General features: G+C 35.9%; 1 protein-coding gene across 5 annotated transcripts in view; it reads left to right on the top strand.

Moving 5' to 3' along the window:
* Positions 1–23010, top strand: part of NCAM2 (neural cell adhesion molecule 2) — a 207554-nt gene that overhangs the window by 73759 nt on the left and 110785 nt on the right. The gene's annotated exons all lie outside the window — the stretch shown is intronic.

Consider the following 23010-nt stretch of genomic DNA (forward strand, 5'->3'; position numbering starts at 1 on the left):
CATACAATCTAAACCAGGCTTACATGTGGTTACATGGACACAATATGCTTGATTTATTAAAGCTCTCCAAGTCTGGTGAAGATAGACTATTGTGGGTGAGCCTGCGTGATCCAACAAACCTGAAGATTTCTTAATATTTAATATTTGCCAAATGTTATTAATCCTGGACCAGGTCCATTAGAGCCAGATTTGTAGAGCTTTAATAAATCTGGCTCAATGAGTACAGTGCTAACACAAAGACCCCACATATGTCCATCATTACTGTAGTCAGAAAATTATTTTAAAGTAAGAAAGACATAAGTCCATTAACATCGACTAATAAAACAATTGAAAAAATAATTGAACATGGGATTGCCCATCCAATGTGATAGTAAAAGTAGGGAGGTAAGAGTATGGTTCCTATAAAAAAAAGGTATTATCAACCCCCAAATTGAGTAGAAAAAAGAAAGTGAGAAAGAAATCGAAAGAAGGTTTTTTTTTCCTAGCAGAAATATTTAAAAGGCCTTCATGTATTTCAATAGGTGGCAAAAGCAGTGAGCAACTAGAATATACACAGATGGGAGTATTTTAATATAAATATTAACAATCAAAAAACCCTGTTCATAACACTGAGGTTTAAGATAGTAGACAAGGTATCCTTATGGAACACCGTGGTACATTTTCAAACACACAGGTGAAAAAAAAGGTCTTGGGCCCCAACGCGTTTCGCAACATAGGCTTCCTCTGGAGATAGTGAGAGCCATTACACAACTAAGGAGCTTGCATGCTTTAATGTAGAAATAGAATGTCTAGTTATCAATTATGTAGCAATTTTAAATGGAATCTGCAAGTGAGGTAACTTAAAGGTAAAAAAAAGAAAGCACAGTATTTTTGCCCAATTGAGAGGTAGTCTAAAAATCAGAAGGTAGCAAAGATTGCAAAACCCCCGGTGGCTAGTGGCATAGCACCAGAGGATTAGTTGAATGGCTATTACATATATCTACCAGCAAAAAAAAACTTATTTTGCATTCAAGGTGATGCTAGTTTTCCTTGTGTGACAGAATTCTCAAAAATCTAGATTCAGCAAAGGAAGTGCATTCTTAACTTCTAAGGAACCAGTCAGATGGAGCCATTATTGCAGATAGTATGGGGGATAAAATCGGCATCATGAGAGTAAAGAAGGAATGGATTAGCTGTTTAAAAAACGTACCAAAAATAGAAAGATTACTGACTCGAGTACAAACTTAGGGCACCAAATGTGGTCATCACTGCTACAGTATTCAACAGAAATGCCAAAAAATTATTGAGAATGACTAAATCCACCATATATTTTTTTTAAAACATTAAAAAATGTGATTGGTCACTTACTCCTAAATGATCTTTTGTGCATGCTTTTTGGTCATCAGTAGATGACACTGTGTCCTCATGTAAAGTGTGTAACTAACTCATATCTCTTGTCTCTAATAGCAAAAGTTTCTCCTAAACTTTACAAAGGTACAAATCCCTTGATGTGGCCTTATTATAAAAAGTTTGTTTTACTGTTTATATGAGTAAAATTAGAAAACATTAGCATGCCATCTAGTGGTGTGAACCAAGTTTAAACAATTTTTTTCTCATGGCATTTTAGGAGCAAGAAAATATTGGTTTATACCAGTACGAGTACATACTTACTATCAAGTTCAGAAGCAGCTCAGCATATGTTTGCGGTAAACTTAAGTTTTTTTTATCTACACAGGCTTTCAGCTGCTTCCACATGGGAAAAAAAAAGTCATTTCCACTAATATCATAGCTGCGATCATGAATTGGCTTCTCCGTGATGGTTTAAAACATGCTTTTGAATTAATTCACCTTCTAAGTGTTCAAACATAAAACTATTTTTTTCATAAAAGCTGTACTAATATAATTACCCACAGATATCTAAAACCACCTGAAATTGCATAGGGAATTTTGTCTCTTTAAACAAAAAGAGATCTGCTTCTGAGCCTCCGTGAGTCACACATTGACTTTTCAGTACTTTGTACCATTCAGATTTTAAAGTAGAAGATTCTGAAATGTCACACAGGAAAGATTTCCAATTAAAATCTCATACAGAACTTTTGTTCTAATGTGTTTAAGTCAATCATATTTTAAAATGCCTAGCACACTGTATGCAGCATGAATAGCAAGCAGGATACAAAAAGCTTCGTTGGCAACTATTCAAAATCACATTAAAGAGCCCTTCATAAAATGGGCACAAATTAGGCTTTATTCATCCAGTCCTGGGGTGTAAAAGGTTGAGTTGGGTAATCAACGTTGTTAATACACAATAATTCTCTTTTTTTTTGCTAAGCTGATTTGCTTTGTAATTAAAGTTGTTTTTAGGTTCCCATTTTTTATTTATTATTTATAAAACAGCTAGCATTCACCAAACATTCACTGTAGTTAATGCTGCATGTGTTTTAAATGTGGTTAGGGAAAGTTTGGTGAAATTACCAATATCTAATTTCTAAGCTGGCCCCTATAGGCTAAAGGTGCGTACACACTTCCAATTTTTATCGTTCCAATCGAACGACGAACGATCGATTGGGCAAAAAATCGTTCGTAAAAAAGTAACCAACAACGCCGACGAACGAGGAAAGTCGCTGGAAACGAACGACCGGACCGGCGGATCAGATTGGACGACGATCGTTGAACATCGTTCGTGTGTACGGTCGTTCGTTGATCGTCCATGTTCAGAGCATGCGTGATGAACGAACGTCCGTTCACTTTCCTGTCGTGCACATAGTTCCTCTATCGCTTAAACGATCGTATCTATTGTGTGTACAATATCTACGAACGATCGTGTCGTTACCTCTATGTGCAGGATCGGTGCTATACGATCGTTCATATATATCGTGCAGGAACGTTCGTCGTTCGTTTTCCGACGATAATAATTGGAAGTGTGTACGTAGCTTAAATCATTCGGGTGGGGAATTTGCACTGGATTACTACTTCCAGAATCCATACCCTCAATCAAAATGTTGCATATTTGGGTGTCACACCCACGGCAAACCATAGATAATGAATGAGAACAGTAGTGAGTGGTACAGTATCCCCACAGCCAAAAGTTCTATAGGAACAATCATAGCATTGCGACTGCCAAGAGGCTTGCAAGGTGCCAGTCTTCGGGAGCTATCTTGTATCCACTGTGCCCACCACCCATTTGAATGAGCCCTAGGCGTACTTTATAATTTACAGCATGAACAAGAATTATAGCACTTATACATTGCTCTAGAAATATTGTTTTCTTAAAGAACATCAGATATAGGAAAGGAGTGTTTTTAATATGGCTATATAATACAATGTTGTGCTCATCTTTACAAATACCAGACTTTAAATTTGTAGCAAAGGAGAGTCCACATTGAATAAATTAAATAGATTAGGACAGCATCAGTTTAAAACAAACATCCTCTTGTATAAGATGTATGGAGGTTTGCTCTTTGAAGAAAGTAACAGACAATATGATGTGTTTGAACACTGTATCTAGGGAGTTTAGAACAATTGTTTGTAATGATCACCAGTTGCTGGACTTGCCGGAGTGACTGCTAATTACTGCACAGTGTTAGATTGGCAACTAAAGGGTCCCTGGCATTTAGCAATGATGTCACAAACTTGCATTGTTTCATTTATTATACATCGTTGAAATACTGTTTGGCAGTGCGACACCCCAGAGGCAAAAGTGAGTATAAATAGGATGGATTCTGTCACTAGTATTAAAGTGTATGCCAGAAAAAAATAATAATAATGAAAACATATGCCGTACTGTGCAATGCATGTTCGTTCTTTCTTTGTTCTACAAGCACAGATATGTGAAAAATAGGAATTGTTCAACAAGCACAAAAATAGGAGAAATACATTCAGTATCTAAATTTATGTTGTGAGCTGACAACACACAGCAATAGAGCGCGCTAAGTGGAGCTTTTCTTAGATGCACACCATACCCCAACTTTTACAAATGCTGCAGACCATGGCGCGAGCAGCCAACACTGTGTAACAAAGACAAGATAGAGATCAACCTTTAAAAACATTTTCTTTTGGCAAGGTGCACCACCCGGCACTTTTCAATAACCAGTCGGCTGTGTTTGGATGGTTACTAAAAAGTTGGACTACAATACAGGGGCCATCACCCACTTCTTCCCACTTGGTATTTGCAAACTTTAGGCTGTATGGTGTATACATGAATTAAAATAAATATTAAAGACAAGGAAATAATGAAAAGTAAAGATAACTCAAATATTTTACATGCTGAGAATATGCTGTTTATTCTCTTTAAGGTTGATTGGCATAAAAAGAAAAAAAATACCTTTTTTTGTTGGTGAACTGCTGCACGTTCAGGTGTTCTTTTCTTGCTGAGAGATTCCTATTTAATTCCGCATTAATGTTTGGCAAAGTGTTTTGAATCTGGGGGTTTATGGTAATGTAGGCTCTAGCAAGTCTTTTCTTTCTACTTTTAAGTCTTTTACTTATTAGATTTTGTAACCCCAAGAAACTGTCACATTCTACAATATAACAAATTATTTCACATACCTCTTCGTATAATTATACTCAATTACTTAGACTTGGGAACATTCTGCTGCTCTTCATATCCTGGATTTATCATTTCTTATTTATATCATTATAAATCAATGTTTTCACAGCATGGTAGAAAAGATTAATGCAACAAAACCCACATTCAGATTATCTTTATAGTAGTTAAATCACAATCCTTTAAAATGTCAGTTTAACAGGAATTAAGAATGATTTTAACAAAGATCTAGAATAATTGGATTTTTTTAATTGCTTTCTGCCTGTGCTTATATTACTATATGTCAGAACTGATGTTTAATTGTACTAATCATAAGCAATGGCTGCCGAATGTGGAATTGACTTCATATATCTTTTTCAAACAGTCATTTTATTGTTTTTTGTAAGATTCTTGGTGGAAAATGACTCTATATGAAAACATGTTTGCTCCCTCTTGCCGTATCAGTCATTTATCAATATACATCTGTTTCATTTCAGCAATTCCATTTCTACGCTTCTCTGCTTTTCAGATTATTTTTAGAAGTCTTTCTTTCATGGTTTGTTTTCTGTTCACAGTTTACTTTGGCTTGCTTCATTTTCTAAAGCTTTTTGAACAAATATATGTTAGAAGTTCTAGCATGGAATAGTGAGATCAAAGCCACTCCAAGCCAAAGCCCCAGAGCTATATTACTTAAAGCGGAAGTACAGTCTGGAATAGCATACACTAAGAACCTTTCTACCAACCCTTTGATGTCCATGTAGTTATCCCACTTGCCTTTGTCCCAAAGTAATACCATCTATGTAGGAAACATGATTCCCTCCATTTCATAGTACAGTAGTTCCATTAGTAGTCATATTTCAAGGGTAGGTCATATACTATTCAGATATAACTTCACTTGCAAAAAAAAGTAAATCCTTATATCTCCTGCTGTCTTCACTACCAGTTTTTGCAGTATTAAAAAGAAATTGAGCCCTAAAGAATCTTTAGGAACTGACACTTCTGGCAGTGTCAAATTCCCGGTTATCCATTGCAGTGTGGTTTGATCCATCAGATCCTTAATAACTTTGGTGTTCTTGGGGGTTGCAAGGATCAACGGGAGGAACCAGTGAGTACAGTGGCGTACCAGGAGATCAACATTTATCAATGTGTTCCTTTCTAAACATTGTTCAGGTGGCTGATTTCAGTTCACCTGTATAATAACCGCATGATCAGTGCCACTGTTGCAAAAGGGAATTTTTTCTTTTTAAACTTTTTTAGGTTTTTAACAAGGAAGAAAGGCTATAGGACCTATTTATCAATGTTTTTCCACAAGACTGTTAGAAGTAACAATTCACACATTTTTCTAATTAACTTATAACGTATAACTTTAACACAAGATTAAACAGATTATAACTGTTTAGAATATAAAAAAAAATAAACAGAATATAACGGGGTATTAAAGTTTTAAAGTTAAGACAACAGAGACTGTTGATCCAGGGAACATCCGATTGCCTTCCAGGATCAAGGAGGAATTTTTTTACCCTGTTAGAGCAAGTTGAACCAAGGTTTTTTTGCTTTCCTCTGAATCATCTATTTCCTTATGTTTTTTTATCTGGAAAGTGTTTGTTTCCCAAGTGGTTAAACCTAATTTACTTATAACTATTTTCTGCCTAACTTACTATGCAACCATATACATTTTGTGTGGAAACATTGACAAACATACCCGTGTATAGTAAACCAAAGGCATTGCTAAGATTATAAATATGTGCAAAAGTTGGCTTAAGAGTTAGCTGCAAACTTTGCACATGACTTTGTAAAAAGCAGTTTATTAAACAAGTTATTAAACAAGAGGACCCCAGGAAAACCTATCTATATATTGAGTAGGATTATTTGCAAGTAGAATGGTGATTTTTTTTTAACTCTTAGGCCATAGATAACTAGAGGTATTTTTTATGAAGTATAAATAGGGTTTTTCTAGATATAATAGACTACTAACACCAAACTCATTGTGTCGTTAAAGAGTTGGCCTTGTTCACAGACGAACAGTCATGATGGTGCAGAAAGGAACCTTTCCCAGACTGTTTTATTAAGGTTGTTTCAACACTGCTTAAATTGACATTGTATGCTGTAACTAACCATGCGTTAGTTACAGCGTACGTTAAAACAGCGTACGCTAATTATTTGAAGCAGTATCCGCATAGATTTAGATATATACAATGACATATTATAAAGAGGAATGAGAACTCAATTTAAAATCCTGGTGGTCCTATTCACATTTCATATCACACTGCACAATTGAAACCCCATGTATTTGCCAGAAAGAGTACTTAGCCTGTCTGTAAATTCTGCAGCCTTGTGACAAACCTATAAGGCAGTTCATGGGACTTTTTAATGGGTTCACTTTTGATATTTTTGTGAAAGATATTTTTGAAGATCCTACCATAAACAGGGAAAATATTACTTATAACATAGCCAATAAAATGTAAATATGTTAAAAAAAAGTGACATGAAACTTAAATATAAATATAGATAAATATACTACTTAGTTTATGATGGGAAAAGATGAGAAAAATGCTACATCTTGGGCAGAATTAATAATATGTTCTCCTCAAAAAATGGGTTCACAAACACTGTTTCCATGTGTGTTTGGCCCAGCGACTTTACTGGCCCTATGTCTTGACAGTCAAAAGGGGAAATCAAGGGGTAGGTCAATAAACAAATTTGTACATTAAAGCAAACGTATGTCTGGGTTTGGCATCCAGTAATGATAGGCCCACATTCTCCACCACTCCTGCTTGCCCACTACTTCCTACTGTTTCCACTACTTCTTTTGGAATGGTGTCTTCTCTATTGAGCCATTGGGTAGCCACTGACTGTTGCATCTGTGTGCTGACCCTGATGCCCCTTTTGCATCTTATAGATAATTCAGTTGGGCTTAGACTAAAATGCAATGCACCTTAGGCAATGTACACAAAAAAAAAACCTTTCCTTTACCAGAAAAACCGTACCTGATGGTCATTTTCTCTCTATTTTATTTTGTAATTATGAACAGTGCCTTTTCTAGAGCTGAACTTTGAAAATACTATAATTGCAGCAAAGAGTTCAGTCCTTTCATTTAAATAAATTTAATTATTCCAAATAATAAACTCAGTTACAATGGTCTTTGTGGCTAATGCTTTTCCTCTAACCCAAATATGCAGAATGTTGTCGTAGAAAGCTTATATTATTGCCACAAGCGTAAGCTTTTTCTTCTAATCAGTGTATTTGTGTACAGACACAGTCATAAATAAATGCTTTATCATTATACAAAAGAAATTAATGAGCTGTGTGCTGTTCTTAGAGTTATTTTGTAAGGTTAGGGATGCAACAAAGCAACTTAACTGCACAGTGATAAAACAAACAAAATGTGTTTATATAGTATATTTAAAAAAATCTGAATACATTTATGCTATTCTTAAATCAGCTGAATAGTGGTGCAAGAGATCAATGAATCTGGCCTTTCTCACTTTAACCTTTACTATAACCCTAACACTTTCTTTCCTTCTGTAAATATAATGTAAACCAATTCCTTGCATATGGTAACTGCTTGCCCCTTTTATGTAATCCTATGCCCCTTCTTTTGCCCAATTTGAGTAATGAAAAATGCACAGTATGGATGAACATGTAATTCCCTACCTTTTCTCTATGAGCTGGGCATCTGAGCACCAACTTGTGTCACAAATGGGCAGAAGAGTCTGTAGGGTCAGTGTATCACCAACCTGATGTTTGCACTTTTTCACTTTGTTATCTTGGGCTATCAGGTTGGTGGGGGGACAAAGTGAATGAGCATATTGATTTACTTTATCATCAAAAGCACAGTTACCTGTCCTGAAATCAAAATCACTTATAAAGTCACAAACATTAACCCATGGTATGGACTACTTCCTGCCCATACACAGTAGAGCTTTGTCATCTCTTTGACAGTTAACACCTGGCACTGTACCTGACTTCTAGCTGTCAAGCATGGCAGCACTTTTAATCATTTATTAAGTTTCAATAATTTAACTTCTAGGTTTGCAATAACAGTGATTTATGAGATTATGAGATATAAGATTCTGCAGTTTGCCAATGGCAGTTTGGCTTTGTCCAATACTGTAATATTGGCTAATACAATTATAGTATAAATTCTATAAAGATTATAGTAAAAAATTATTAGGTACATCTTGTTCAATAATCGGCTTAAACTCTTACTCTGTGTGCTTTTGTTTATGTTAGTTTGTGCAGATTGCTTCTGTTATTTAGTCTTCTAGGGTGGCTTGTAATCTTTTTTTTTTACAAGTACAAATTCCATTAAGCTTAACAATCGTTCGGAAGGAACAATGAAAATTGATGTGTCAACTTCTCAAAATCTGCTGGCAAATAAATGACAGTGTTTGGTATCAAGCAAATCCTTTGTGTCAGCTTTCATGGTATGTTATCATTGTATTAGATTTTCTATATTCTAGTGGCCATAAATCATAATTTAAATATGGCTGAAATAATCAAACTTAATTACGGCAATCCATTGCTAGTTAATTAGCCGAGGATAAATGGATCAGTCTGTTGCTTGTGTTTTACTGTCTGCCTCAGCACATTTGTCTGCTTTCTACATGGGTATCTGCTATTGATTGAAGCGTCTCACCTGCCTTGGTGCTGGACCATTGGACAATCCCATTTTATTGGATGAATTTTTTGTGACAAATATATATTTATAAGTAGTATTTATACACTACAGGTAGTCCTCGTGTTAAGGACATCCGAAATACAGACATTTCGCAGATACGAACGGGGCTTCACTGCTCGCTCATGTGCAGGACAGAGGCTTTATTGGGGGGGGGTTCGGTTTGCATGACTTCAGTAGAAATCTTTTGCTAAACACAACCGATGTTGTGGCTGATCCTACCCTGTTTCCCCGATTATAAGGCACTGTCTTATATTTTTTGAAATGGCCAAAATCTGCCCTAGGTCTTATTTTCAGGGGGATGTCTTATCTTTCCATGAAGAAGACTACAGTACACATTTATTGTTGAAAGTCACTCATGATCACTCATGTTCCATTGATTGTCCCCTTCTGATCACTCATGTGCCGTTCATATTCCCCTTCTGATCACTCTATGCCATTGACTGTCCCCTTCTGATCACTCTATGCAATGACTGTCCCCTCCTGATCACTCTATGCCATTGATTGTCCCCTTCTGATCACTCTATGCCATTGATTGTCCCCTTCTGTTCACTTACCAGTAATTAAGTGTAGGGATCTCCGTTAGGGCAGGGATCTCCGTTAGGGCAGGGATCAGCAGCTTGCTTCCTGGTGCAGAATGCCGGCTTGTTACTTTCAGTTTGGCTCTGCACTGCAGCCAGGAGCAGACACGTGCTGCAGCCAGCATCAAGGAGACACACACAGGATCAAATATCGGGGGATGTCTTATTCACGGGTGAGTGTCTTATTTTAATTATTTTTTCAAAAATCGGGGTGGCTTATTTAACGGGGATGTCTTAAAATCGGGGAAACACGGTAAGAGTGGAGCTGATCTGTAGCATTTTGTAACACTTCAATGACCAAGACAAACTATGCAGCTGTTTCTTTTTGCATATCAAAGCACAACTTGCTTCAGAAGTTATTAAATGTCTAGGCTCCATAAAGTTTTTTTTTTTTTGCTTTGTTTCTGATTAGCTCACAGTGAGGATTTTATACAGTAACTGACACCATGCTGCCTAATAATATGTTGAGACAAACATCTGTCCTAATTGCCATATTAGGAAAAAAACACTTTGAGATTATCTGAGATTAGTAACTTTGGGCCTGATTTAATAAAGTGCCCCAAGACTGGAGAAGATAAACTATCATGGGCAGCCTGCATGATCCAGCAAACCTGGAATGGAATTCTTAAAAATCATTTGCTCAATTGCTTAGTTGGCAAAGGTTAGGTTAAATTCTGGACCAATTCCATTTCAAGTTTGCAGGATCACACAGGTTAGTTTAGAGTTTAGTTCCAGTCTTAGAGAATGTTAATAAATCAGGCCTATTGTGTGTTATCTTGCTAAAAGTAGCCATCAGAAATGGAGACTATGTGGTTGAAAATCTTAATGATACTCAGTTTGTTCTAAGGAGCCCAAAATAAATTTGCCACTCCATTACACCACCATGAGCGGTCTGAACCATTTATACAATTTAGGATAGATCAATGCATTCATGATGCCAAATTCTGACCCTACCATCTGAATGTAAGAGAAGAGTTTGAGTTTCATCAGACCTGGTGACATGTATCCAAATTTTGTAAGCCCGTGCAAGTTTGGTCTTCTGCTGCTGTAACCCATCTGTTTCAAGGTTTAATATGTTGTGTGTTCAGAGATATTTTTCTGCAGACCTCCATCACGTGGTTAATTAGAGTTACTGCCCCTGATTCATCAAGCAGAATCGGATTATCGGTCGCGCATTCGTATTCGCGATCCGGAATCGTACGCGATCGCGCTATTCAGCAACTGAAAAAGATCGCGGCCGGAGCCGTGCATCTCCGGCAGCTTTACACTGGCGAGCTTTACACTGGCGAGCTTGGCATTTTTACTCAGAAAACGGCTGCTCACAGGATATTTTCTCTTTCTCAGACCATAATGTGTAAAACTTTTAAATAATTTGGAACTTTTCAATAATAATGGAAATTACATTACTAAAATAGGGGCACATGCAGCAAGCAAATAATATGATAGCAAGATAGATAAATAGATTGGTATCATTATAAAAAGTGCTATAATAAAGTTTCTAACATATTATAATATCTCAGAGAAAACACCAAGAAAAGGCGGGCCGGCAGGCCATTTGGTATACAGACCCAAAACCAATAGCTGTACTAGCAGGGATTTGGAGGGGGGGGGTATAGGTTCTTTTCCCACTCCTAAAACCACCACTAGAATTAGCACTGCCACTTGCTGTGGATATGCATTCAGGGCCCATTCTTCCCGTCTGCTATTATCTGCCCATCTCCTATTATCTGCCCATCTCCTATTATCTGCCTATCTCCTATTATCTGCCCATCTCCTATTATCTGTCCATCCTGCAGCCCTGATGAAGCACAGAGGAGGAGATGGGATTCATTACAGGAATAGAGGATTAGCTAGGTAAGGTCACTGGGAGGGGGTCTGTCACTGAGGGGCTCTGAGCTGTGCTAAATTTTGTTAGGAGAAGGGGCAGGTTGAAATCCAGCATTAATGTACAGCACTGCGTAATATGTTGGCGCTATATAAATCCTTTTTATTATTAATAATAATAATAATAATAATAATAATACTAATCTAGGTGCATTGCTCTGTAGGTTTGCCATTGTTATGCTTTCTAAATTGGACACTGAATGGTGCTTTAAGGGTTTTACAAAGCTTCTCAAGGTTTTCAAAAGCTTTGCAAATGCCTTTTTAAAGGCTTGCTGTACACTTTATTCCTATTAAAGCTGATGCCCAAAGTTAAACTACAAAACATACTTTGTAACAAAAACAGTCAAGTGTACTGAGGATTAAGCTCAGGTGTTGGAGAGCTTCTCTGAGACTCTCTCATATAGTTCTTTCCATTAGATTCTCCCTTTTATTCAGTAAACAACAGTGATCACACCTGCATCAGGAGGGAAGTCAAAAGGGCACATGGAAAAAAGAAATAATAATAATTAATGTGCTCGCTGTCTTCTTAACACCTGTGTCTTTGTCCTAGATGTCCTACAGTTTTGATAAATAACTCTTTTAATCTAATATTTTTCTATTTTTTCCTATGATAAATCAGCTCAACCCTCCATATAATTCATTAAAAAATACAGAGAGATATTGTGCAGTGGAAAATGGAAAGATTTAATCATTTTATGATAATAATAGCTAGCTCTCAGCAATTGCTGCTATATATTCACATCACTCAGACAGCCAGGATTGAGAGCCTTTTAAAACATATTTAAAGCATGTTAAAGTTCAACAACACATTGGGAAATGAATTTAGAATTATTGCCCCAGCAGGTTTTATAATAAACAGCTCTGGCTGCAATACTCACATTTGCCCTGGTGCTGTCCCAGCAGACTTACTGATCTGTGATCCAGCACAGGTCCTCTTTCTTTTAATTTGGGGTGATATTGGCCTGTCCCCAGGGGTAGGTTACATTGGTAATCATTCACATATGATAATGTAGAGCAACCTTTCTCAACCTTTTTTACATGAGTGAAACCGTGAAATAATTTGTAGGTCCTCAGGGACCCCTTTACCTACCATATCAACAGCTCACAGTAGCATGGTGATCATTAGGAAGAATGCATCTTCCATTTCTGGCCAATGGGAAGAATGTCACCCGTAAATATAGCCGAAAAGATCAATGGTGTCACTTAAACTGATCTGGGAGGCAGGAACCCCTAGAAACCTCTCGAGTTTCATTACCTAGCTGTGAAACACTCATGTAGAGAATAGTGCTAGTTACCAAAAGACATCCTAACAATGTTAATATGTTATCATTTTATGGTACTGCTATATAACTTTTTTGAGTATAGGGCTAGGTTCAATGTAGAGGTATGCCTAGTAGAGCAGTCATTCTACAAAGATGACAGAGGCAGCACAACACCCCTTGAAGTTGCTTTGAGCACCCAAAATATGTGTGGCATCACCTGTCCCTCCTGCAATAAAAATGGGGCTGCTTTTGTTTGGTAGTTGTGAATTCAGAATGCTGGTAAAAAAATAACTTTTTTTTTAGTTCTGTGATAACTGATAATTATGATGTGCCACCTGAGCACTTTTTATCGCATTGAACTTCAGTGTGCAGGAAATAGTAGTTGAAGTACTTCTATAATGCTGTTGTACTGAATTGTATCTGATGGTACAGTAAGAAAAGAGGATGTATGCAAGGCAGCATGGGGATCATAGCATAGAGGTCAATAGAATGAAAAGGTCAAAATAAATTAAAAATGGCACCAAAAGCTTCACAGATATATGCACAAGGGGAATTGGCATGACTCAGATGCAAGCCTGGTCACAGGAATCGGTTGATTTACTGCTAATTAAAACCTTACTGTGAAGCAGAGACCTTACATTCTTCCATAAGTTCTGTTACTACATTTGCCTTTTTCCATTAAAAGAAGGTAAAAACAAGGAAAATATAATCTAAAATTTCAACATAAAACATCAAGATATGATTTTAGCCAGCAATAAAGACCATCACTGACTTAATAATCATACTACGAAGAGCTGCTTGCTTTCTCTGGTATAAAAGTCACTGCTTTGGCTTTATAGTTGATGCTCAGTGTGCTTTGTTCTCTATAGTGTATCATTACTAATATGCTTTTTTTTCTCTCTTTTGTTCTATGTGCTGTGAATGTCTTTGATCAAAACCACTGACATCCTTTCTACTTTAGGTAAGTGGATTAAGAAAAGTTAATAATTATGCAAATGGTTCATTTGGTGGTAGTATCATTTTGTTCATATAAGCTGTGCATCGATTTTTTTTTTCATGATTCAGTATGTTCTTGTTTTTCAATTGTCCTCTGTCCAAGGATAATTATGTATTAAATGTGCAGCAAGTTGATTATTCCCATTAATAATAATTATAAAGCTAATAAACATCCTTATATTCTAAGTCTACCAGATCATAATGCCCTTGGTTTTCTTGGAGGTTCACCCAGTGACTTAAGTCTGTTGTGCTGTATGGGGGAGATATTTCATTGTGAGGTTTACTCGTACTATTCAATGTTCTGTATTTACTACCATCGGAATTGTCTATGCCATATAGAAAAAACTATTTACAACTAGAATTCAATAAGTGTTTTTCATGAGTGGGTCAGAAAGAAGTTGTCTTTATAACTATTATTAAAACTTAACTTCAAGCAGGCATAGGAAAGTTTCACTGTTGGGTAAATCAAGGTTTAAGTTATGTAGAGGAAACAGGATTTGAAGGCTCTTGGGGAAAGGGGATTGAACGATTTCTTGATCTTTTAATTTATCTATTGAAACTCAGGATCAGCCCTGCTTTTATGCTTCCCACCCTAATTGAAAAAACTGCAAAGCCCCATTCTGTGTAGTGATCCACATTTCTGCAACAAACAAGGGCAAATAGCCCAAACCTTTCTTCCAGCTTTTAGCCCCAACATAAATAACTGCTAATGCCTCTATATTAATAGAAAAACAATGTTAGCTTTTGAATTGGCATTACCTACAGGGTCCCCCTAGCCTTATAGTTATGCAGTGACAGTATCCAACCCCCTGATTGAACAATGATTCCGACCCAATAAAAGGAGACTCAGTACTGACTGGCCAAATCTTTTGTCCAATGTTTAATTTCATAAACCGTATTATTTTACCATAGGTAAATGTTCCCCTGCCCCTAATGATTGAATTATGTTTTATTATCTCCTCCTCCAGGAGAAGATAAAGGTAATGCCACCTGTGCTGTGTTTCCTTTCTCTACCCAATCACATGGTTAGGGTGGGGAGTTGACCTGTAAATGAAAGTAAAACTACAGCACACAAAGATTATGTCCCTTCTCCTACCCTCCTATGGCATGTGTCAAAAAACTGTAAATCTCAGGCTTAGATGGACAGGATTAACCCTACTGGCATGTAAAACCATATAGGCATATACATCAATAAAGCTTTGATTGTTCTTCTACATTTATGATGTATATTGGACATTTAGTTTGTTGTAGTTGCACTGTATAATATATTGGCGCTATATAAATCCTGTTTGATAATAATATTAATAATAATTATATAAATATATATATATATATATCATCCTTGCTAAGGTTAAGTCACCACCTCATGCCATTCAATGACAGGTGGCTGCCATACTGACTCGGGAAATGGTTTGTTGGTTATACCTTGTGGCAGTGAATGAACATACTGAAAGGGTTAAATTCCTTTGATACGTAAAACAGTTTATATTTTCACATATTTCAACTGCATATGGTCATTTTTTCAATGGTTCCCAAGAACATCAACATTTCAGTCTGGTCATTATAGTAATGCTGAGTCTTTTCTCTGATACACATTTGAAGTATCTTTCATTTCCATATGTAAATGTTATTGACTGCTCTTGTAGAATATAATCCAATGTGTTTTTACCCTGCTTAAATCACAGCACAACCCTGATAATCACCTAGCTGTGCTTTACTGACAGGAACACATTTGCACATTACTGCATGGAGTTTGTTTCTCAAACACTTCATGACATGTTGAATAGGTCATACACACTTCTACTCTATTGTATATAAAAGGCGAGGTGATTACTTTTCACCATTTCTACTGCTTGCCCAAATCCGTATCCCTAGCTATTATTCTCCATATAAAATGCAATCTAGCAAGTTATTGAGTTGTATTTGAATGCATAATTTTGGGAACATTACCACAATAAAAGCTACATTTACATCTGTGGACATTCAAAGTCAAACAATGCGCACACAAAAACACATTTGTTTTCTTTTACACCTGATTGCACTTTCACTGTCTGTTTAACAATAAGATGTTGACTATTGGTGTGAAAATCATACCTGCATCCAATATGAGATACAGACGACATACCTGCAACCCCTTTGAGATGAAAACCACATACCTGCATCCCCTATGAGAACCACATTTCTGCATCCATTATGTAATACAAACAACATTTCTGCATCCCCTATGAGATGAGAATTACATACTTGTTCCACTATGAGATGAGAACCACTTACCTATCCGTACTCTGACTTATGAAGCAAATAACTCATATATATTCTGATCTGAATATAACTGGGATACTTATTTGTATCTAAAAATACAGGAAAATGCTTAAACTTAGGTATAAACCTATGACATAAAGTTTAGCCAACACAGTTAACATTCAACACAGTAATCAATGGAAATGGCAATACCATTGAGTTTATTAAATGCATTGATGGGTTTTTTGATTTTTAAACATTTATTTAAAAAAGTAAATAATATAAATTCACATGGGTTTTACTCCCCCTTTTAATGGATTGAAGTATTTTGTATTTTTGAGTTGGTTATGATGTTCACTTGCTCCTAAATGATCATTTGTGCATGGTTGTTCACCCTGTGTTTTAATGAAAGTGTGTAACAAACCTATATCCCCAACTACAAGCGTTTGTTACACACTGTACATTAGTACACAGCGACATCTACTGGTGTGGCTGGAGTATAAAGCGAGATTATTTTTCTAATGGAATTTTGAGATAAAAATGTGGTTTATACTTGAATGTATGATAATTTGTTCCACTGTGAAATGCAAATATACTATTATAACATAAAAACACATACCTGCTTCTATTAATAAATGTGGACCACGTACCTGCTGCTACAATGAAAAGAAAATTACACACCTACTTCCACTCTAATATGAGAACCACATAACTGCTTCTATTATGAAATAAGAACCACTAGGAGATGACACCTGCTTCTGTTATGAGAAGAGAACCACATACCTGTTTTGAACTACCTGTCTATTCATACCCATACATACTGTACATACATGCATAAAGATGAACAAATACACTGTGTAATTTTAGTTATCAGGTCTACATATACTTTAACAAAGCATAAAGTAGTTACCATCAAAATGTAATAATTTACCGATATATTTTTATTGCTTTTTTTTCTATAAAATTCTATTGTCATGTAATATCCCATCAGTATGGCTCGGTAGCCTGATGTTTTGCTGGAAACAACATAATCGGCTTTATAGAGCTAGTAATTGACATTTGAATCCAATTTAAGTCAAATTTCTAGTCCGTATTTATTACCCAGTGTGCATGCATCAGTAGCCTGAAAAAAGACTGCCTGTGGGCCTTTGTATTCAATATGATGGAGTTACACCTTTCCAGGTGCTTAGACTGTGATATTTCACATTGATCTGAATTCTCCAGCCTAAGGCTTATGTAGATTACTACGGAGAATGTGAGCATGGAACATATTTGAAGTGCTTTATAATTTGTGATAAGATGTTAAAATATGTACAATGTATGCACAAAATTAGCCTCTGGTTTTTTGCATATAATGAAGTAGGTTTACTATGGAAAATATGTTTAATGTTAGACTGGAAAATTTACATTGAACGATGGGCTGTTTGTTAAATTTAAAGAGTTCCTGCAGGAAAGAGTTAAATTAAAACAACAAAATGTAACAGCTTTTAGAAATGATTTCAGGTTATTTGTTTTTTTTATGTTCAAGAAGGATAGCTGAAGGTTAGTTGAGTTACAGGTTTCCTACAGCTGAACACCTGCTTCTAATTACTGCAGTTTGGGCAAATGGGGGAAGCTTTTCAATGGAAGATGAAACGGGTTTGTGCATAATGTCTATAAGGGGTCATGACTTCAGTAAGGGGTCATGACTTCATGACTTTGTAAGTTTCAAATCCCATCTGCTGCAGCCCAACACTTCTAAGAACATTATTTTATTCTTTCACACAATGCTTACAAAAACAAAATGCAGACATAAGCAACTATATATATATATATATATATATATAATATATATATATATATTTTTATTGTTTTTGCCATTAAGGAAATATTCTTGGTAATACTCGATCACAGGACTAGATGGTCTCATATAAAGTGCGCATCAAATTTTTGCCATCAGATACAGTTATTGGGGTGTGTTGCACACTTTACATAAGAACACAGTGCTATCTACTGGTGGCCAATAAACATGTACAAAGGATCATTTGAAAGCAAGTGATCTATCATAACCAACTTAAAGCTACATAATTACACACAATACTTTACCTGTAGAAAGGGGGGAAATGGCATACAATCTGAGCCCATGTGATACATACAGTGGACCCAATTTATTAAAGCTCTCCAAAGCTAGAGAGAATAAAAGAGTACACCTTAATCTGTGAAACTGGGTGATACAACAAACCTGAAATGGATTTCCTAAAATTTGAATTTTCTATTTGTTGTTTTAAATCCTGGACCAGATCTATTCTAAGTTTTCTGGATCACCCAACTCCACTAATGAAAGTGTATTCTTTCCAGCCTTGAAGAGCTTTAATAAATCATACCCAATATGTCTATTTGTAACTCATTTTACATATGTTCTTATGGTTCAGTTCAGGAACTGCAGTTGTTTTGCAATGGTATGCAGGTGCCAGAAATTTTACCCACATAGCATGCCTTCTACCTGCTACATCTATTGCTCCCCTCACTGCTTTTTCACACAAAGCCAGGGCATTCTGTAAAAATTCACTACCCAAATGCCACCATTGCTATTAAAAGCAGACCTTCTGATATCAGAGATGAGCTTCAACCTGCATAATGGACCTGGAAGATTCCCATAAGCAAATTTATAAGGTAATGTGTGATTCTCTGTTTTATAAATAGGGCTCAAAGTGTACGCAACACAAAAAATAAAGGTTGTTTTCTTATTTTTAGGATTATATAGATAGATCAGCTATTCTCATTAGGGGCCCATGAAACACTAAGGTTTTCTCCAGAGCTTTCCTTGCAAGGCATTGTTGCATCTTTCTTTTTTGGGTTAGTTCTACTTTAATGCTTCAATAAAGTATTAAATTAAATGAGTATTAAATGATATTGCAAATGTGACAAATTATATATTACATAATTTATAATAAATATATGTGTATGGGCTTTATAAAATAACATGTACATATATTTAGTTACAATAATGTACAGTATATTATTATTATTATAGAGGAAGAGCTTACAATCTAAGAGGAGGAGGAAGTAGCACACAATAGGAGGGGATATGGATTGGTGGGTGACTAGAATCAGAAGAAGACGGGTAGGCAAGTTTGAAAAGATGGGTTTTAAGAGCTCTTTTTTGCATAAAGTGGGGGAGAAAGCTTAAAAGGACAAGGTAGACCATTCCAAGAAGTCGGGGCACCCCTAGAAAAGTCTTGGAGCCTTTGAGTGAGGAAGTCATCGGTAGGTTGTTGTAGTAGCAAAGAGCCCGGTTAGTGGAGTAGTTTCTATCTGGGCAGATATATTTTGTTTTTCAGAAGTTCAGAGCGCAGTTTGTTGCAATAATTTCCAAGGAAAAGCTAAGAGTCTAAGTGAATATATGACAGCAGTTGTAAAATGGAGTTCATATAGAACTTGGCAGGGAAATTTAGTTAAAGGACCCCTGGAATGAGATATAACCTTTCATGTTATGGGTTATGTGCAGCATGTGATGCATAAGTTTAACAATTTCAGGTATCATCATTGTTTAGGCATGATCTTGAGTCTTAAAATGTGTGTGTGTAAATGTATATATATTAGAAATTCATGCAGACATGCGTTGGTAATAACAGCAACATTAGATTATCAGCAACCCTTTTTAACCACTTACTGATATGGAAATCTTTCTGAAAGGTTACAATAGAATATTTCCTTAATTCTAACTGCTGCTTGTGGCCCCTCAGTTGGATGATTTCATTTCTTGCACTGGTATTGTTGCCAGGAGTCAGAAATCTTGGATACAGATGACCATAGTAAATTGGGGTAAGAAAAGGACTACTAACTGTCTGAATGAGAAGTGGGGCAAAATCTCCCGAATTGAACCAAAGATATCATAAACCCCCTCTGTCTGGTTAAGAAGAAAAGGGGAAATTTGCTAAATTAAAGCTTTGATAATAATAATAATAATAATAATATTAATACCAAACACATGGGTGTGATGGTATATGAAAAGGTCTAACCCTTTGTTTCCCAACTTTTGTAACATTAGGTAATCCATTGAAACAGCTTTCAGTTCTTCAGGGAACCCTTTCTTTATTTACCAAATCCACAGCTCGCAGTATATTAGCATGGAGGCCATTAGGAAAAATGCCTCCTTACATTTCTGGCTAGTGGGGAGAAAAAAATCCTTGGTATCTAATAAACTGACCTGAGCAGTCACAAACTGCTCATTGCTCATAGCCCCCAGCAACCCGGAGGAACCCTAGTTGAGAAACACTGGCCTAACCTTTTCACACTTTATTCACAACTACAGAAATTATTTTGCCTGGAGTTTCACTTTAACTCTTTTATGCAGTCTGACTGTTCTACACAATCTGTGCGTGAAATAGGCAGCATTTTATGTATAATGATTAATGACAGGTGACGCTCCCATGCTCGCATACCTGATATGCTTCTACGTACATTTCCATACACTGGTGCTCTCTCTGTACGATGTAGCCTGCATATGTTTATCCATTCCAATGGCTGGAAACCCATGAAATTGGTTGCCATTCACTGATAACAGACAATGATTCTGTGACAAAGTCTGCGTCCTGTTCCAATCTAGACTAGCAACGTATGGAACAGTCTAAGAAGAGCACAAAATACTCAACTCACTTTAAAAAGATTGTGACTTACTTAGACTTCTGTCCATTTTGATGTAGCAAGAAAAGTGTTTTTCAGACAGAAAAGTTGATTTAAGTCTTTATATTTTGAGGTTACTGAACATAGATTAAGGTCAAGCAAATCAATTCTGTATGTTTTCTGCTTCCCTGCTGCTTACATCTGTACTTTTTAAAGATCAGCACATTTCCAAACCACTTCTTGAGAATTGCAAGCTTTTTACATTTTAAAGCCACATTTTACTGCAGTCTGTCGATAAATACCTAAACTTAAATCATATTTTATATCTCTTTCATATAAACGTTGGACTTGTTTTGCAGATACAGGAACTCGGCACCTTGCAGTCAGTGTGTTGACCAATAACTCCTCTATATAGTAAATATTCTGGAGGCAAATATAGGTACATCTGTGCAACAACTAAAGCTTGGCCAAAATCATTCAGCAGGACAATAAATTACATTTTATATTTCATCTATTTCCAAATATATAAAACATTTTACAGATCCACCATAAAGCGGATAGTGTCTCCATGATCCAATACAGGGTTGTCCAACACTAGCCACGAACAGGCCATATACATCTAGGGACTCTTTAAACGTTATCAAATATATTACCATCTATTAAGGAAATGCTTAAAACATTTGTAGGTCCTGGCCCCCTAGAATTAAAGTTGCCCTAGAAAGTGATATATATTTAAAAATATTCCTGTTAATATATGCACATCCATTGATGGGCAAAAAGCTTGCGCACATCCCTCGCTTCTGAAAGCTCTGCTGGGTTTTATTAGATTTAATAATATTATGTGCAATATACTTACTGTGGTTTCTTATTGGTCACAAACTGATGAGAATTAGAACTGATATTATACAGAAAATTATTAAAAAATAAATAATATATGTTGCAGCTATAAATCTCTTCCGATGAGGCACATGGATGTATTAGTGGTATTGCTGAGCATTTCTCCCCTGGGAACCCTTGCTTCTACTCTAGTACATTTCTGAGTAAATTGGCTATTTTCTTTTTCCTTGTTGCTTTTAAGTGCTGTACAATCCAGTAAACATCTACCATTTACTGCAGTTTGTGCTTTCCTTATTACTCCTATAGGGATGTATAGCGATTTCTGTGCTACTAGTCTTGCAATGGTCTTTCTTACAATACAGTTTTTTTTTAAATGCCAATCAGATAAAAGGCCACGTGTTCTCTCCATTTTTTTATGGTCTTTACTTTTATAAAGCCACATTTATGAAAGGACAATCGGTTTTCTTTCAATAGTGATCAGTGATTGAGAACTATACCATAATTACTTAAAATTGTCAAACAGAAAACATTTCTTGGAATGTAATACTGTAACAGTATTCCAGCCTTGTCACTTTTAAAAGGGCCAATAGGCACCCTTACACTGTGGTTGTGTATCGCCTAAAACATAAATGTAGCAACTCCAGTGTACCAGTACAATGTCAAAAAGTTTAAAAGTGGCAATTGTGGTGTTTGAAACAAACACTACTGATCCCCACTGTAGCCTATGGTGTTCAAAATAATGCTAATTGGTGATCATAACGTTGCATAAAGTCAGACTGCTCCCTGCTTGGGAATCTCTGAGATTGTCACCTTTTATTATTGGAAGTAATGATCTACAAATAATGGCTGAATAGTGGCAATCTTTTCAGGTATTTACCATTTTTAAAATATATATATGTATATATATATATATATATATATATATATATATAGTTTGTGTATAAAAATATATTTTTTTCTGAGCCATGTGAGGCAAACCACTCATTGAAAACAGTACATTCTTTGTGTGGCTGATAATTGATCTCACCAGATATTATGAAAATAAAAGAGAGCAATCCCTGATTCCATATTTCAAAATACTATTAGTCACAATCCTAAATTAGACTTAAACTAAACCAAAAGAAAGGACCTTGGAAAAATAGGAGCCCAATCAGAAGGAAAGGAGTTATGTAGTAAATGGTATTTCAAGATAATTGTATAAAAATCAAAATACATTTATTTATGGAAATATTAAAATCAAGGCACAAATACAACAAAAATGAATGTGCATATTATTAGGCAGAAAGCCACATACAGAATTGTCAACACTGAACAGTAAAGTTTACATAAATTCTGCTGCTTTTTGTGGGATACCCGCTTCTTGAGGGAATATATCATGTATGCAAAAACTGTATACTACCTTGGATGACCATTTAGAGCCAGGGA

This window comes from Pyxicephalus adspersus, chromosome 1 (assembly GCF_032062135.1).
Source record: "Pyxicephalus adspersus chromosome 1, UCB_Pads_2.0, whole genome shotgun sequence".
Lineage (NCBI taxonomy): Eukaryota > Metazoa > Chordata > Amphibia > Anura > Pyxicephalidae > Pyxicephalus > Pyxicephalus adspersus.